The 19920-nt window shown below is 38.0% G+C and overlaps 1 protein-coding gene and 1 pseudogene across 9 annotated transcripts in view; one reads left to right on the forward strand and one right to left on the reverse strand.

Moving 5' to 3' along the window:
• The window catches only part of GRIA3 (glutamate ionotropic receptor AMPA type subunit 3), a 346637-nt gene that overhangs the window by 295080 nt on the left and 31637 nt on the right, over nucleotides 1-19920 (forward strand). The window lies entirely within an intron of this gene.
• LOC118608594 lies at nucleotides 1728-1846 on the reverse strand (annotated as a pseudogene).

Consider the following 19920-nt stretch of genomic DNA (forward strand, 5'->3'; position numbering starts at 1 on the left):
AACAAAACCCCAGCCAGCACTTTTTTAAATCAGCATAGTGCTTTTAGAAATAATACCAGAACTCCTAACACAGTGGAAGGAAAAGACAAATCTAAAACCAGTTATTCAAAATTGAGAGCCACAGAAGGTGAAATGTGGGGTGGTGCATCAAGAGTTGCATTTTGGACATGCTAAGTTGGACATGCCTACTGAAATCTAAGTGGAGACATCAAGTAGATAAACAAGTAGACATCAGTTAGATAAACAAGTCCAGAGTTTGGAGAGGTCAGGGCTAGAAATTTTATTAGCTGTGTCATCTGAACCAGCAAATTAACTTCTACAAGCATCAGTTACCTCATCAATAAAATGGGGATAATATTTGTTTCATATGGCATTTTAAGAATTCATATTAATGTATTCAAAATGTAAAGCACTGTTCCTGGTGCAGGTAAGTGCTTAATAAATGGTAGTCTTTTCACTGTCAGTATTTATTGCAGTAACTGCAGAATCTTTGTTGACTGTTCTAAATCCAGATAAAATATTAGAATCGCCTAAGAAGTTTTTTTTTTAATGTTGGCCCAACTTCAGGCCAATTAAGTCAGAATCATGAGAGCAGTGATCAGTAGCTTCCCAAGTATATATTTATTACACACAGATAGAAAACAAATGAGCTGGCTTTAAGAGAACTTCTCTTCGAATTAGTTCAAAAAAAAAACCACTAAGTGGAAGTTTAGGGCTCTTCTTGATATCCCTAAGCAAATCACTTCGTTTTTTTCTCTTTGCTTTTTTTCTTTAGTATAAAAGTAATTCTTGCTTTAAAGACTGGGAAGAAATGGCCACTGTGGAGACTCAAAATATTGCAATTCCAGGATAGATTTTTCTTTTTAATAGAAGAATATTTGTTTCTCTCATTTCCTAGGCTCTGCATTGTCAGATTTGGCCTCTGAATTACAATCGATTGATTCAAGAGTAATAAGAATATTGTATTTGTCTTATAAATATCTTAGAAAATAAAAAGATAATTAGAAAGTGAAATCCAATTGGTCAAAGGTAAAAGGCTTTGGATTGCTGAAGATAAAATTTCATTGAAAAAATAAAACTGTAGCAAGCCGAGGGAAGTGACCTTGGAGGGTTCAATAGCTATGACGGGCCTAAAGGCAATCCATTGCTTAGAAGTCAGGGAAGTTATAGCTTTGTTCTAATTAATAGTAAAAGGATGCGGCAAGCACACTTTCTCTATGGTCTACTCTGTCCTAAAAACAGATTCTGCAATCTAAAAATGAGGATATGTCATTAGCAAAGTCAGCTTTTTACTACATGCACACAACTCTCCTTAACCAGTTGATGTGTCCATCACTAGATTATCATTTCCTTAGTTGTATTTTGATCTTTGCTAAAATGCAAACTCTCCTGCAAGAGAATCATACTTTAGGCTGTTTTCCATCATTTTGTCTTCAGTGGGAATGTTTCCAATCTTATTCTGTGAGCAGGGTGGAGTGGGGGGAGGCATCTCATACCTGGTAAGGCAAATGAGGAAGAAGTAGTACCGCCCGGGTGAGGGAGTGAAAAATGAGAAGTATCAGAAACAATAAAAATTGATTCAGTCTTGCTTAATGACAGTCCTATACATCCATATTTATGTATTTTCTTTTTTATTTATTTTATTTTATTTTTTTAGGTGAGACAACCCTTAGTTGACCTCACAGATTACAAGGACCTTGTCGGCTTACAATACTTTATTTTTTTTATGCCTACAGCACCTGGTATTCCTAGGTTGTCTCCCATCCAAGTACTAACCAGGCTCGAACCTGCTTAGCTTCTGAGATCAGACAGGATCAAGCTTGTTCAGGGTAGCATGGCTGTAGTCCATATTTATGTATTTTCATTCCCAAAATAAAGAGAAAAATAATTTATTTGCTTATGTTTTAAAAGTATGGCTTTCATGTGGGTTAAAGGCAAAACATTTTGGTCTTCAATCTCACATTTCAAGGAGGGAGTAATAGAAATAGCATGCCCCTTGAAGTTTTGCTAAAGTATAAGTGCCACTTCAAGCAGAATTCATGTGGACTTTGTTTAGGCCCTAGTGCATGATTTACAACCATCCCGTAACTTACCTGAGAATAATGTACCCTTTGCGAGCACAGACTCTGGAGCCCGAACGAGTGCGTTTCCAGCTCCACTACCTACTACTTATATGGCCTTGGGCAAAGTACTTAATTTCTCTTTGCCTCTGTTTCTGCACTTTTAAAATGGGATAGTAATATCTATTTCGTAGAGCTGTTTTATTACATGAGTTAACACATGTAAAACATTTAAAACAGAGCCTGGAACAAAATGAGGGATCAGTTAAAAGTTAATTAGTATTTTGTTACCCATTTTATGATGGCTCCATCAAAGCCCATATAGCAGAGTTTCTCAACCATGGCACTATTGACATTTGGGGCCAGATCATTGTCAGTTGTGGAAGTGTCTTATGCATTGTAGGATGTCTAGCAGCATCCCTAGCTTCTCTCCACTAGATACATTAGCACTCCTCTCCCCAAGTTTTGACAATAAAAAAAATGTCTCCAGTTGTTGCCAAATGTCTACTGGGAGGCAAAATCATTGCTTATTGAGAGCCCCAAGGGTAAGGATACTGTGTCCTTTCCTCTATTGCCCTAGAATAGAGCAATAGGACTTAGAACCATTTTCTACGAGAGTTTATTGACTCTGGCTCCCAAAGTCATAGAGTCGCTTATGCTACTTTCAATCCACTGGAATATTCTTAGTCTAACTTGGCAAGAGAAGCAGAAGACAAATTGGAATAGTAATCTGACTTTGCATGCCAGGGAGGGACATGAAAAAGGTCACTGGAAACTTAACTGGGTTTTCATCTGCACCTTTAGAAAGGAGGCATCAGTAATTGTATTCCTTGAGGTAGAAGGAAACCTGTCCCTGGACTTTAGAATAAAGTGTGAGAATGTTAGGCAAAGACATTTGGAATGAATATTCAAGGTTTGAGAGCAAAACTCAATGTCTAGGCAAAAGGTGACTTCCAACTCCAATGAAGTTATCTAAAATCCCAGCCCCCAATATAATTCAGCCAGAATCATAACAAACCAATAGGGGGAAAAAAATACTAAAATTAGAAACCAGTATTTCTTTACCCTTCTTCCCCCTGCTTTCACCAATACAATTACATGGCAGTCGCTGATTGTCTGAGGAAAAGGGAAACTGATAAATAGTACTTGTGTGAACATTTAGAAATGTGTGAATCAAAGTGAAAGAAAGAAAAGAGACAATAAAATTAGGTTTTAGTCATGCTTTAGAAATGAAATTATTTCCTGTGTGACTTGTTCCAAATCAAAATATAAACTTTCTTCTTTTTTAATTATAAAATTCAATGATTACTTTTGCTAAACGCACCTCATCAGAGCTACTGATTTCTTCAAAGCAGATATGGAAGAAAATATGTGTCAAATGCATTTGGCAACCCAGATGTGCTCTTCTTCTTCTGCCCCAAATTGTTCTGATCCCATCACGTGGTGAAATGTGAATACTAGAGGCCTGTTAGAGGGTTCCAGTGTGTAACAAGAACATTCACTTATTCTAGTCCTTAGTGGGAAAGGATTGGGGTTAATTTACAACTTACTTCTGTTTTTTTTGAAGTTTGAACAAGAAATAAAGAAAGCTTTTTTGAAGGCAAGTTGTCCTCTTTCACCAAAAAGGATATTGTTAGTGTTAATACTGAAGAGGCTGGGCTTGTAGTAGGGAAAAAAATCTGCCTGTAGTCTTGAATCCAGCAAACTTGGATGCAGTCTCAAATTTGTTCCTCATTAACTGTGTCACCTGGGGCAAGTTATAGAGCCCACAACAATCTCCAAATTTCTATATAGGAGCCCCTGAAGGGTGGTGTTCTGCTCGAGACTTATCTGGAGACAATGTTTGCACAGCAAGCACAATTTTTCTGAGACTTGTTTGTTTGTGGTAACTTCATGGTAGATTAATGGAAATGAGCAGGTAAACTAAAGCCCACTATGGCACCTCTTGGCATTGCCACTGCCTTAACCTCTCGCACTCTCAATTTCCTCATGTATTAAATGGACATTCATTCTTTCATTCAATGAATATTGATTGTATACCTGGATGCTAGACACTGTTCTAGGTGCTAGGGATTAAACTGCTCCTACCTCACAGGGTTACTGTGGGGTTTAGATGAGATGATGCGTGTAATATTACCTTGGAAACAGGAAAAAATATGCAAATATAAGGTTAAAGAAATCCTATTGTCTCCTACTTCTGGTCATGAAAAATCCAAGGCTTGTCTGAATAAGAAAGGGAAATACTTGAAGGGTTGTATGATAGGCAAAACACTTGCCACAAAAATCTCTACTTCACAGGTCCAACCTTAAAGAATTTTTATTGACCTGAGACTTATAACTATGTTAAAGAACTTGATTTGTCCCATCATTTCAGTCATTGCTCTTCACCCTATTCTCCTTCCTTGCTCACCCCACTAGGATACAAAATATCTTGTCGTCTTCCAATGCCATGAAGCATTATGAAAGGCAAAGAAGAGAGGGAAGAAAGAAAAGATTAGGAGCAATCTTGAGCAATTGCATCACCAGCTTCCCTTTTTTTCAGTACATTGCCTTGCAAGGATCACCTATCCATCTCTCAGTATTTGAGAAACTCGGTGAGGCAAAATTTGTTCATGAATGTTAGGGAGGGAAGAGGAAGCATACAGAGGATCTATAAGTGCTCGGTTTAGGCAAACAGAGACCCAAAGCCTCTTTATTGAATTTTTACCAGCTTGCAATGCCACCTGAACCTTTTTTAAAAGCATAAGTTTCAGAGGGTGGTAAATGATTCAGAAGAAAAAGTGGAATTATAATTTTCAATGATATTCTCCTAATTAAAGGTACAATCCAGAGGAGAAATTGACCAAGTTGTTAAGCAATAAATAGTCAACAATAAAATTAGAAAAGGTAAAAATTAGTGAGAGAGAGAGTTATTTTTGTTTGAAACTCTTGCCATTTCCCTCTTTCTTAGCATTGTGTTCACAGGGCTTGCCTTCTCCAACCCCTAAAAGGTATCTTTCATAATGCCAAGAGACCCAGTCTTCTTTTGGGGACATGAATCAATCCTCTTTTCAAATAAAAATGATCCTTGCTCAAGGGTAACAGGAGCCCTTTTAGTATTAGTGAACAGCTGCATAAAGTTCAAGGCTCTCCTGTACTATAAAAATTTGTAATGTTTTTCAGCACTTTCTGTGTGCTAGGCACTATTCTAAATGAGATGCGTGTATTAACTCATGTAATTTCTCCCAGTAAACAACTGAAGTAGGCACTTTTAAAAAGCCATCCCATTTTATGGATGAGGAAATTGAGAAACATAGGAGCTAGATAATTTATGCACCTACCAAGTGGAATTAAAAACCAAGCAGTGTGACTCAACACTCTCAATTACTGCACTATACAGTTACTTTGTACTTACTTAGGTATACAAAGGAATACTTTTATGTACAGTGATGAGGAGTGACTAACACCATTACAAACAGATATAAGGTCTGAGTGGTGGGCTAAGTATACTCACTAATCACTTGCTTCCACACACCAGCTTCACTAGGCCAAATTCAAATCTTTACTTCAACAAAGAATCAAATTTCTCCATATCATTGACCTTAATTGTTTATTACAAATAGTTGGAACAATGACTTGAATCCATGAATGCTAGAGCTCTACTTAATATACTGTTTTGGATTCATCTGTTCCCACTCCATTCGTCTATTTCTCTCCTTTTGGCATTTACTTGCTAATTATCTAGCGATGCTAAGAGAATTTCTTGTGACCTCTCTGCATAACCATTATTTATTCCTTCTTAGGAACAGAATGAGGCCCTGTATGCTGGAATAAATGAACCGTGGCAGGTTGAAGAAAAATGAGCTTGTTATTACACATCCTGCCCATAACTTTTAAAATCTCTCCCAGATACTTGAGCTAAAATTCAATCCTTTTTGTTGCCTTCAGTATGTCAGCCAAAATAAGACGAACTTCAAAAAGAAAAGAAATGCTAGTAACTTTTTTTCTTCTTTTTTGTCTGAATGTCGTGCTGTCACTTAAATATGAGTTAGAACGATAAACATCTCAACTTAAATTTTCTCAATTATGAGTCATTTCCCACCTTCCTAAGTGCCTTCGGAATTCAGTCATCAACCAGGGCCAAATCATTTCTGCCACTTACTTTGCATTTACTACATTCATTAATATCTGCTGCATGTACACCAAATACATTTAAAGTGAACACTTAAAGCACTGCCATTTATTCTCCTAGAAATGCATCATTACCTAAAAGAATAAACCTTTTAACCTGTATAACAATCAAAGAGCTCAAGGATATGAGTCCAAACTCTAGTGCACTTGGATCAGAATTCATGGACTCATTTCCCTTTGTTTATAAATTTATCTTTGGAAGCGATGGCCTGTTTGTAAATAGTGTGAGAGACATATTGTTCTAACCCTTTCCCCTTTCACTTAGATTTGATTGGGTCAAGATGAACACAAAATATCTCTTTGTAAGTACACAAAGACACATACACACCACAGCGTTGTCTATAATGCCAAAAAGTAAGAGAAAAGAAAGAAACAAAACTGACCTAAGTAGGAGTCCTTCAATAAGGAATTGGGTAAATAAATATGGTATATCCATCAACTGAAAAACTATGCAGCCATTACAAAGAAGTTAAATTTATTTCCATAGACATATAAAGAGACGCAAGGAAGTAATAAAGACCAAATTCAATATAGTGGTTACTTTTGGTCTGGAAGAAAGAGTATGCAATTAGGGAGGGGTACATAGCCAGACTTAATTGACTTCATAACATTTTGTTTTTTAAGTTTTGTGGCAGGTATACAGGTATTCTTACATTATTTTTTATATCATTCAGTGCATCTGGATTATTTATTATTTTTTTAATTCTTTGAGCAGTTGACTAGGAAATTCCTACTGAAATAAAGTAACTGAGAATGTATTTCATTATGATGCTTAGAACTTGTTTTCTGTCAGATGAGGATAATGTGGTATGAAAAGAGTATAAATGTCAATGGGTGAGATTTCAATTTTAGAAGGCCTTGATTATTTGGAGGAAAGTTATTGGTATGGACATCAAGGACAGGCTAAGTGTCAAAAAAATGAATTATAGACCATATAACCTGATTGGTTTAGCTGGTAATTGGACCCAATGATCTATAGGGTAACTTCAGCTCTAGAATTCTACAATGATATAAAACTAGTGCTGCTAGCCATTTTTTACCAACCTTCTTATATCTTGACCATTAATTTAGTTGTCACCCTGATCAGCAAATATGTCTTGAGTGCCTACCATGTATCAGGCATTGTGCTGGCTGCCAAGAGAGCTACGAAAATGAATCAGGCATGGATTTTGTCCTGAAGAACACCCGGTAACAGGGGGAAAACAGACTTATAACCAACCAACTTTAATGTAATATAGTGAGCTCTATAGCAAAGGTATGAGCAAAGTGCTTTAGGAGAAGAGCAAGAAAACACATCTGTTGTGGCAGAAGAGAGTCAGGAAAACACGATATTTGCTCTGGATCTTGTAGGATAAATAGGGATACTTCAGGCAGAAGCAAAAGCATAAATAAAGGCATAAGATGTGAAAGTATGTAACACATTTCAGTGAACAGTGAGTAGTCCAGTATGACCAGATCATAGGCAAGTGCAGCCAAGATTGTAAAAACCCTTGAAAATCATATACAAGAAGTTGAATTTTGTCCTATTAGTATTAGGGAACTATCAGAGAATTTTAAACAATGAAATAATTTAATCAGATTTATACTTTGGAAGGCTCACTGGAGGATAAATTGGAAAGATGAAACCAGTAGATAAGTTAGGAAGCAATGTAATTAAGACCAAAAACTAATTAAGGCCTGCCCCAGGGCAATAGTAATGAGAATAGAAATAAGACCAAAGGAAAGATCCTATAGCATTTCTGTTAGAATAAACATGGCATAACAAGAGGCTGAGAAAAGAATGAAAATCAAACTTTCTAGCTTAGATGTTATGTGCTTTACTAATATAATTTAGGAGATCCAGGCTTTACAAGATAAATAATAAATTTGATTCAGAAATATTTAATCTGAAAGTGTCTCTAGAACCATCAGGTGGAGATGTCCATCAGTAAGACTCATTAACTTTTTCCCTAAAAGATATATCTTGAATTCAGCTTCTCTCTCCACCTCCATTTATCCCAGCCTAGTTCATGCCACAACCATCTCTCCCCTGAAATATTAGAAGAGTAACCTAACCAATCTCCTTACCTCCATTCTGGACAACTATAATCTGTTCTCCACACACAAGCTGGAAAAATGCTTTAAATTTTTAATTCGTATCTTTTCTCCCTCTCCTCAGAATCCACAAATGATTTCCTATCACATGTAGAATAAATCCAAACGTTTTACCATAATGTACAGGGCCTTACAAGATTTGGCCTCTGATTATTCTCCTAATCTCACTTTCAACCATACTCCCTTTTGCTCATTTGGCTTTAGTCATATTGGGTTTTTTTTCTGTTCTTTATGTTCCTGTCTCAGCAAACAGTTTCAGTGGCTCAGTGAGGGTCTGATTGCCATAAACACAATCTGTAGTTTCCATGGTGACAGGTCTGTGAGTTCCAGTCCACCGGAATCATTTGAGCTGATCCAAGAAGGCCTCGAAAAAGATGTAATGCAGCTTGCCGAAGTCTAGAGAATAGTAACTAAATGAAAATAAAAGTACACTAAAAACATGACATATATTTATAGTTTTAATATGCTCTCTCACTTCTGGTCAAAAATTAATTTAGAATTTTTCTCTAGAGATTTCACTCCTCAACCTAGCTTCCAACTCAATTGAAAGTAAGGAAGTCATTGAGACCATGCTTCCTTTATAGTCTCCTGATTATCTAACATAGAGCTACAGGCATTTAGTACATGTTCTAAAGACCACCTAAATTGAAAGGAAATTTAATGGAATTTAATTAAATCCAAAATTCAGAAGAGTAAAGATGAGGGAAACCTGACTTGGTAGAAAGAACTAACAGTTTTGGTTGGGCCTCAACCTGAGTTGAGGGAAGGGTTCTATTCACTCTGTTCTTCACGCCTCCAGTAGGCATTTATATAATTTGTGAAGTGATCCTCCTGACTAGTCAGTCTAGTACCCACCTGGCACCATATACGGTTATTACCATGTTATCGACTATATTCCCTATGCCGTAATTTACATCCCTATGAATATTTCATACTGCCAATTTGTGTTTCTTAATTCCTTCATCTTTTTAACCCCGCCCCCAAACTCTCCTCCCATCAAGCAAACATCAACTTGTTCCCTAAATCTATGAGTTTGTTTCTGTTTCATTTGTTTGTTTATGTTTTCCTTTAGATTCCACATATAAGTGAAATCATATAGTATTTGTCTTTGTATGACTTATTTAACTTAGCATAATACCTTCCAGGTCTATCCATGTTGTCACAAATGGTAAGATTTCATTTTTTATGGCTGAGTAATATTCCATTGTATATATCTACCATATCTTCTTTATCCATTGGTCTACTGATAGGCACTTAAGTTGCTTCCATATCTTGGCTATTGTAAATAATGCTGCAATGAACATAAGGGTGTATGTATTCTTTCAAATTAATGTTTTTGGTTCTTTTGGATAAATATCCAGAAGTGGAATTGCTGCATCCTAAGGTATTTCTATTTCTAATTTTTTGAAAAAACTTTATACTGTTTTCCATAGTGGCTGCACCAATTTGCAATCCCACCAACAGTGCACAAAGTTTCCTGTTTCTTCACGTCTTAGCCAACACTTGTTTTTTTATTTATATGATAGCTATTCTGACAGGTGTGAGGTGATATCTCATTGTGGTTTTAATATGCATTTCCCTGATGATTAGTGATGCTGAGCATCTTTTCATATGGCTATTGGCCACATGTATATCCTCTTTGGAGAAAGGTCTGTTAAGGTCCTCTGCCCATTTTTTAATTGAATTGTTAGATATTTTTTGGGTGTTAAGTTGCAAGAGTTCTTTGTAAATTTTGAATATTAAACCCTTATCATAGGTATCATTTTCAAATACCTTCTCTTATTCAGTAGATTATCTTTCCATTTTGTTCATGGTTTCCTTTGCTGTACAAAAACTTTTTAGTTTGATGTCTCATTTTTTACATATCAGAAAATAATGTTACTAAGAGCAATGTTAGAGAGATTACTGCCTATGTTTTTTTCTAGGATTCTTATGGTATAGGGTCTTACATTTAAGCCTTGAACTGATTTTGAGTTTATTCTTGTATATGGTGGTTCAGTTTCAATTTTTTTTTGCATATATCTGTCCAGTTTTCTTAACACTGTTTATTGAATAGACTATCTTTACCCCATTGTATATTGTTGCCTCCTTTGTCATAGATTAATTGACCATATAGGCATAAGTTTATTTTGGTGCTCTCTATCCTATTCCTTTGATATATTTGTCTGTTTTTATGCCAGTACCATGCTGTTTTGATCACTATAACCTTGTGGTATAGTTTGATATCAGGCAGTGTTATACCTCCAACTTTGTTTTTCTTTCCCAAGATTGCTGAGGCTATTCTGGGTCTTTTGTGGCTCCATATAAATTTTAAGACTATTTGTTCTAGTTCTATGAAAAATGCCATTGGTGTTTTGACAGGATTGCAGTGATTCTATAGATTGATTTGGATAGTATGGGACAATTTAACGATATTAATTCTTATCCGTGAGCACAATATCTGCTTCCATTTATTTATATCTTCTTCAATTTCTTTCCTCACTGACTAATAATATTCTGAGTACGAGTCTTTTACCTCTTTGGTTAAATTGATTCCTAGGTATTTTATTATTTTTTCATATAATTATAAATGGGACTGTTATCTTAATTTTTTTCTGGTAGTTTGTTGCTGGTGTATAAAAATACAACTGATCTCCGAGTTTAAATTGTATATCTTGCCACTTAACTAAATTTATTTATTATGTCTGATAATTTTTTGGTGGAATTGTTAAGGTTCTCTGTATATAGTATCATGTCATTCACAAATAATGACAGTTTTACTTCCTCCTTTCTAATTTGGATACCTTTTATTTCTTTTTTTAGTCTGTTGTGGCTAGAACTTCCAATACTATGTTGAAAAAGTGGTGAAAGTAGATAACCTTATTTTTTCCTAGTCGTAAGGAAATGCTTTTAACTTTTCACCATTGAATATGTTAGTTGTGGGTTTGTCATATATGGCCTTTATTATGTTGAGATATGTTCCCTTTATTCCCACTTTGCTGACAATGTTTATCATTAATGGATTCTAGATTTTGTCAACTGATTTTTGCATCTATTGATGTGAAAGTCTGATTTTTATTCTTCATTTTTAAAAATTTTTAAAATTTATTCCCAGCTTTATTGAAATATAATAGACAATTGTTTGCTTATATTTACATTGTTTGATTCAAAGAGTTTTTTTCAATTATAGTTGTACAGCATAGTGATTAGAGCTCAAGTGATCATCCAACTAAATCTAGTATTCCTCTTCCCCCTTACGTATTTATTACAAAATTGATGACTATTTTCCTTATGCTATATTTTATATCTCCATGTCTGTTTTGTAACTATCAATTTTTATTTCTTAATTTCTTTGCTCTTTTTCACCGTACCCCACAACCCCCCTTCCGTCTGGTTGCCCTCAAAATATTATATGTATCTATGAGTTTGTTTCTGTTTTTGTCATTATTGTTTATTTAGTTTCTTAGATTCCTCATGTACATTAGATCATACGATATTTGTCTTTCTCTATCTAACTTACTTCATTTAGCACAATACCCTCTAGGGACATAAAGGTAATATCTTTTTCCATCTTTTTCTTTTTATTCTGCGTGTGTCTTTTACTCTGAAGTGAGTCACTTGTAGACAGCGTATGTAGAAATCGTTTTCTTATCCATTCAGCCACCCTATCCTTTGGTTGGAGCACTTAATTCTTTTCTATTTGAGGTACTTATTGATAGATATGAGGTTATTACCATTTTTTAAACAATGTTTTTGGTTTTTTTTCCACTCTTTAATTCCTCTCCCAACCCCCACCCCCGACCTATGGATGCTGCCACTTCCACTCAAGAACTGAATCTCTGAAGGTGGGACGTCTCCCCCACCCATGCCCACAGTATGCACCCGGGGCCAGGTGCACCCAGGGCATGGTCCATGGCTCCACCCAGGGTGCAAAACCAGGACTTCCTGCATGTAAAGCAGACATGCTAACCAATACACTATGGAGCCACCCTATTACTATTTTTTATTCATGATTTTGATACATGTTTTTTCTTCTTAAAGAAGTCCCTTCAACATTTTCTGTAATACTGGCTTGATGATGGTAAATTCCTTTAGTTTAATTTTGTCTGGGAATCTCTTTATCTGTCCCTCGACTCTAAATGATAGTTTTGCTGGATAAAGTATTCTTGGTTGTAGATCCTGGGTTTTCATCACGTTGAATATCTTGTGCCAAGCCCTTTGTCCTGCATAGTTTCTTTTGAGAAATCAGCTGCCAGTCTTATGGGTGCTTATGGGTGCTCTCTGCCTTTCTCTTGCTGCTTCTATGATTCTCTCTTTGTATTTAACCTTTGGCACTTTAATTATGATGTGTCTTGGTGTGGGCCTCTTTGGATTTCTTTTTCTTGGGACTCTCTGAGCTTCCTGGGGTTGTACGGCTATTTCCTTCACCAGGTTAAGGAAGTTTTCCATCATTATTTCTTCAAATAGTTGTTCAATGTCAGGTACCTCTATGACTCAGATGTTTTTATATTTAATGGTGTCCCATAGGATCTTTAAATTTTTATTGTAGTCTTGGCTTCTTTTTTCTTGTCATTATGATTGAGAATGCTTGGCTTTCCCATCCTCTGTATAGGTCATTTAATCCTCTTCTTATTCACTCTGTTTATTCCATTTAATATACTTCTCATCTCATATAATGTGTTCATTTCTGACTGGTGCCCTTTTATAATTTCTATTTCCAATTTTATGTTTTTTTCCTCTTTGTTAAAGTTCTGAATTCATCAACACTTTCCATAAGTTCATTGAGCATCTTTATAACTAGTATTTTGAACTCTGCATCTGTTAAATCGCTTGACTCCATTATTCCTCAATCTCTGTTCTGTTCTCTCATATGGTTTCTGCTTCTTTGTCTTCCCATTTGAATGCCTTTCTGTGTCTGTTTCTATGTACTAAGCAAAGCTTCTAAGTCCTGGTTTTAATAGCATGGCTTTGTGTAGTAGGCGTCCAGAAGCACAGTCCTGAGAGGGGTCAACAACAGACCAATTTTAGCCCCAGCCCATGTTCCTCTAGAACCACCTGTTAAGATTCAGCAAGCAATCTAGATGCTGGGCAGGACCATGAGTTGACAGAGGCAAAGTTTCAGAGAATCCCCTGGGTGGAGTAACCTCTGTTATCCAGACTGATGATAACTCAGCTATGGTGGTGCTGTGTCCACGGAGTGGGAGAAGAGAGGGCTGAATAGAGGAACAATAAATACCCCAACACTTCTGCCCGGGAGGTAGCCTGGCCTCCAGCCCTCACTCTGACACTTGGTGTCCCCCTGTAAGTCCCTGGTGCCCCACCCCACCCCAAGCAGCAGACTGGGCACTGATGCTCAGAGCAAGCAAGTCCAACATTGTGAAAGTCTGGTCACAAACATGGCCCCTTTAAGAAGTGTCTGCAGCTGCCAGCTACTTCTGCCACCGCCTCCATCCCACTCAGCTGCTCAGGACCAGGCAGCCTCACATCCTTGCCCTGTCCTACCTTCTGCCATTGAAGGGTGATTTCTTAGATTTCTCCCTAGTTGTATGACTTGTTTATCTAGATCCCAGGTGATTTTTCTGCTGTTTGCTCCTTGTTCCTGTTACAACTTTGATTTGGTCGCCAGAGAGATGAACAGAGCCTCTATCACCTATGCTATTTTCCTCCCTCTACTATGTCTTCTGATTGAGACATTTACATTTTTGATAGGTATGTAGTTATTGCCATTTTATTATTTATATTTATTTCTTTTTTTGTTCATTTGTTCTTATTTCTCCCTTCTTTTTATAGAGTCCCTGTAACATTTTTTTGTAATACTGGTTTGCTTTTTCTTGTCTGGGAAGCTCTTTATATCTCCTTCAATCTTAAATGATAGACTTGCTGAGTAAAGTAGTCTTGGTTGTAGGTTCTTGCTTTTCATTACTTTGAATATTTCATGTTAATCACACCTGGCCTTCAAAGTTTCTGACTTTGAATCAAATGACAGTTTTATGGGTGCTCCCTGATAGGTAACTAACTACCTTTCTCTTGCTGCTTTTTAAGATTCACTTTTTTTCTTTAACCTTTGACATTTTAATTACATTGTGTCTGTCTTCGGGCCTCTTTGGCTTCATACTGTTTGAGACTCTACACTTCTTGGACTTGTATGTCTATTTCCTTCATCAGGTTAGGAAAGTTTTCCATCATTATTTTTTTGAAATAGGTTTTTAATTCCTTGCTCTCTCTTCTTCTTCTGGTACCTCTATGATGTGAATGTTGGTACACCTGATGTTGTCCCAAAGGTCTCTTAAACTATCCTCGTTTTTTAGTTTTTTTTCTTTTTATTGTTCTGATTGGGTGCTTTATTCTACCTTGCCTTTTAAATCATTTATTTGATTCTCTTCTTCATCTAATCTGCTTTTGATTCTTTCTAGTGTATTCTTCATTCCAATTATTGTATTCTTCATTTCTGACTTTTTTATGGTTTTTATCTCTTTTATGGTTTCAGTCTTGCTATCTCTTTGTTGAAATCCTTACTAAATTCCTTGAACATCCTTATAATAAGGTTTTTTTTTTAACTTGGCTTCTGTAGACTGCTTGCCCCCATTTCATTTAGTTCTTTTTCTGGAGCTTCGGTCTATTCTTTCATATGTGGCATGTTTCTTTCTTTTCCCATTTTGGCTGCTTCTCTGTGTTTGTGTTCTTTATGTTAGGTAGATCTGCTATATCTCCCAGTCTTGGCAGAATTGCCTTATGTAGTAGGTGCCCTGTGTGGCCCATTGGCACAGTCTCCCTTCTTATCTGTATCATCTACTTCAAGGGTGTCGCTAATTTAGATTGTGTGTGTCTTCCTATTGTAATTGAGCCTCGATTACTGTTGGCACATCTGTAAGTGGACTGACCCTCAGGCTGAGTGGCTATGAGGATTGGTCATGACCACAGCATACAAGTGGCTGTGTGGGGACTGACCCATGGAGAAGGATGTGCCCCAACAGACTCTGGTACCTACCAAGACCACCCTTTGTGGGTGCTGTTTATCAAGCTAATTGGGTGGTGTTCTGCTATGGTTTGAAGCAGGCTGCTGGATGTGCTAGTTCTAAGGTCTCTTGAAAGGAGCTCCAGTGCAGGCCAAGGTCAGCCACTGCTGATGACTCTTCTAGAACTACCTGGTAGGACCTACAAAATGATCCAAAGTTGGTCGCTGTCTGTGCTAGACCATGAGTTATATTGGAAAGGCCACACTGCAAATCAAGGCCAGCCCTCACCAGTACTGGGCTTTAGGAAGCTCAGCAAAAGGTTGAGGAAACCCATAGGCCTACCACCATCTGCCAGCTGTCCATAAGTCTCAGACATTGAAAGAGCCTTGCATGCTATAGGTGGTATGGGCATTGGGTAGGGCAAGGTTCGAGGAGTCGCCAGCATAGGATGAGTGGTATACAACAGCATATTCAGATTTGGTGCTAATGCCAAGCCTGGAGCCATTCTGAAAAAGATTCTCAGCACACCGAAGCCAGCCGCCACCCTCCTGGGGCTTCACAGACCCCAGAGAATTTCCCAAGAAAAACTACGGCACGGGCCAACAATGGTTGCATTCCAGCTATTGAAAAGCCTCTGGTGATACACAAGCTGAGTGGGGTGTTGTCCTGAGAGTCACCAGAGTGGTGTGGTCGCAGTTCACCAAGCCAATGAGAGTTTACATTTGGCTGTGTGTGGGAAGGGCTCAACACAAGTACAAGGGTAAATTTCCCTCCAGCCAATGCCCTGAAGCCACATAGTTCAGACTCTCCCTGTATGTCTCTGGCACCTCCCCAGCCACTGTCCCTCTACCAGAGCCCAGGGTGAGTGCCTGGAAGTGAAAGAGTCTGTGCGTGGGCCCTTTAAGAGGATACCTGTGTTTTCCAGGCACCTTCTGTCTCTCCCAGAAAGGTTCAATCACAGCTAATTTTCACAGCTATATGTTGTGAGGGCTGCTCTTCCTGTTACTGTTGCTCCAACATGGGGAAGCCAGTGTGGGTCTGGAGCCCCTTGCTTCTCAGTGGAGACCTCTGTAGTGAGATATCCCTCCCAATTCTTGACCATCACACATAGGTGTGGGACCAGCACCTTTTACTTCTCTGCTCCTCCTACCAGACTTATGTCTTTTTTCTCTATATCCTTAGTTATACAACTTTTATTCACCTAGTTTTTGGATGGTCCCCCAGGTTGATTGTTCTATATTTTGGATGAAATTTTAATATGGTCAATGTAGGAAGCAAGCACAGCATCCACTTACTCCACCATCTTGACCAGAATTCCTGATCAGCATTTTAAAGTGAATTAAAATAGAATAGAAAATATCAGAGAGGTAAATAGTGTGCTTGCCTCCTCTCACAACCACATCAAAATTACAACTAAACTACAGAACAGCCATCAATGTAAGTTGCCTAAAGTCTAGCTGAGCAAAAGTACTACAACTGGAAATACACAGAAGAGCCCACCTTGAGACTGGTAAGAGGGGCGGAGATGTGGAACAGGATGGTCCCACACCCACAAGTATTGATTAAAAATCAGGAAGGATATCTCAGCTGTGAAAGTCCCCCAGTAGGAGAAAAGGGTCCCAGTCTCACACCAGGCTCCCCAATCCAGGGCTCCAGTGCTGGGAAGAGAAATCCCCATAACTTCTTGTTGTGAGAAGCAGTGGAGATTGTGCCTGAGTGGGACAGAGGGCTGCTGGAGTATTGGTTGTTCCTCTTAAATGGCCAGTGCATGGACTTACTCAATGACAGACTAACTCACTCTGGGCTCAACCATTGGGGCAGCAGCTTTAAAGTTGTCAGGAACATACGGAGAAAAACAGAATTATCTGGCTTCAGGACAAGGACTGGAAGGGCATCTTTCTCCCAGACAGAAGTGCTGGCAGAAGCCATTGTACCTTTATTGAGCCCTCCTCCTTCCCAACATGCAGATGCAGGCAACCACCATGTCTGAGTCTCCATTAACCTGGCTTACATTGGTTGTCCTGGCTTGGAGGGTCCCTAAACCTGGCTCCACCCAACTCATGGGCCCACCTAACTGCCTCCAGTGGCTTTTCCATATTAATGACCTGTCTTGGCTCATATTGTGAACTTTCCTAAAATCCTTCAAAGGTTCACAAATCCCAATCAATATTTGGCCTCATAGTGCCCCATACCACTTTCTGAGCAGCACAAAGCCCAGCACTAGTGGCAGTCAGGCTTGGCCTCTCAAGGCACCTCCAAGCCCAGCAAGTTGGCAGCCATCTGTGGATTGTTTGGTGACTCTTTTCAGGTAGCCCTGGGCAGGGCATAGGTTTCTGCTGAACTTTATTTGTGGCGGGGTCCCTTCCAGTAGGCCCCAGGGACTGGTGTGCACAGTGGCTGGTTTCAAACTGAGTCAGAGCACTTCCCAGGGCCACATCCAAAGATGACACAAAGGGAAAACAGGGCACGCACCAGAGCCCTGCTAAAAGGAATCCTGGTCTGTAGGTTTAGCCCTTGCACAACAACTTCTACACTGCAGTCCCTGGCCAATCTTCACAACCAATAAGCTCAAAGGTCAATCCCTCTCAATAACATGCAGACAGAAACTACAACAGGAGGGCACACACAACACATACAAGGAACACATCTGGAGCGCCTTGCTCAGGTGACCAGAGTGACTGTGCAACTGGGCCCAAAAGGCATCTTTGCATAAGGCCGCTCTACTAAGTAAGACCAGGAGACTGAGAAGCACTGCCTAATACATAGAAACAAACACAAGGAGGCAGCCAAAAGAAACAAGTCCCAAATGAAAGAACTAAACAGGAAAAGAACTAAACAAAATGAAAACAATCAATCTACCAGATGCAGAGTTCAAAGCACTGGTTATAAGGATGTTCAATGAACTGAGGGGAAGAGTAGATAAACTCAGTAAGAACTTTAACAAAGAGATAGAAAACATGAAAATTGAGGTATAAAACATAAAATAGCCAGTCAGAAATGAAGAATACAATAACTGAAATGAAGAATACTTTAGAAATTATGGTAGATTAGATAAAGCAGAGGATAGGATCAGTGATTTAGAAGATAAGGTAGCAGAAAACACCCAAGCAGATTATCAACAAAAAAGAATCCAAAAAAATGAGGCTAGTTTAAGGGGCCTCTGGAACAACATCAAGCATATCAAATTTGCATCACAGGGGTACCGGAAGGAGAAGAGCAAGAGAAAGGGATTTTAAGAAATATTTGAAGAAATATTTGAAGAAATAATGATGGAAACCTGGTGAAGTAAATAAATATACAACCCCGGGAAGCGTAAAGAGTCCCAGACAAGATGAACCCAAAGAGGCCCACACCAAAACACATTATAAGTAAAATGTCAAAGTTTAATGAAAAAGAGAGAAATTTAAGAGCAGCAAGAGAAAAGCAGTTAGTTACCTACAAGGGAGCGCCCATAAGACTGTCAACCGCTTTCTCTAATCTTTCAGACTAGAAGAAATTGTCACAAAATATTAAAAGTGATGAAAAGGAGGAACCTACAGTCAAGATTACTCTACCCAACAAAGCTATCATTTAGAATCAAAGGCCAGATAAAGAGCTTCCCAGACAAGAAAAAGCTAAGGAGTTCGTCATCACCAAGCCAACATTATAAGAAGTGTTAGAGGGATTTCTTTAAGAAAAAGGAGGAAAACTTTTTTTAAAAAAGATTAAAAATATGAATAAAGTATCTATAATATCTATTGATAATTACTTTAAATGTAAATGGATTAAATATTCCAATCAAAAGATAGGGTGGCTGAATGGATGAGAATACAAGACCCTTACACTTGCTGCCTACAAGAGACTCACTTCACATTAAAAGACACACTAAGACTGAAAGTAAAGGAATGGAAAAAGATATTTCATGAAAATGGAAACAAACAAACAACAAAAGCTAGAATAGCAATACTTATACTACACAAAACAGACTTTGTAACAAAATATATAAAAAGAGACAAAGAAAGACTAAGTAATCCTACTTCTGGATATTTATCCAAAGAAACAAAAAGAACTACTTTGAAGAAACATGTGCATTCACATGTTCACTGAAGCATTATGTACAATAACCAAGATATGGAGTTAACCTGTGTGTCCACTATTAGATGAATAGATAAATAAGATGTAGTATATTCATACAATTGAATATTACTAAGCCGTAAAAAAGTGAAATCTTGCAATCTAGACCAACATTGATAGACCTAGAGGGTATTGTGCTAAGTGGAGTAAGTCAGACAGAGAAAGACAAATGATATATGATTTCACTTACATATGGAATCTAAAGAACAAAATAAATGAAAAAACACAACAGAAACAAACTCATAGATACAGAGAACATTTAGAGGGTTGTCAGATGGGAGGGGGTTGGGGGCATGCTCAAATAGGAGAAGGGATTAAGAAGTACAAATCGGAGAGATCTTTGGAAACATGGTGGAATTAGGGATGTCCCCAGATATCTCCCCTTGAAATAACAATAAAGTGAACATCTAAAACTCAACAACAACAACAAAAACCACCCAAACTGCATACCAGCACGTCTGAACGCGGGATCTGCACATAAGAGCTACCACAGGTCAGAATCCCAGGTGTCAGGCTATGGACTAGCAAAAATAAAAAAGCTGCCTCTC

The sequence above is a fragment of the Rousettus aegyptiacus genome, unplaced genomic scaffold, assembly GCF_014176215.1.
Source record: "Rousettus aegyptiacus isolate mRouAeg1 unplaced genomic scaffold, mRouAeg1.p scaffold_m13_p_9, whole genome shotgun sequence".
Classification (NCBI taxonomy): domain Eukaryota; kingdom Metazoa; phylum Chordata; class Mammalia; order Chiroptera; family Pteropodidae; genus Rousettus; species Rousettus aegyptiacus.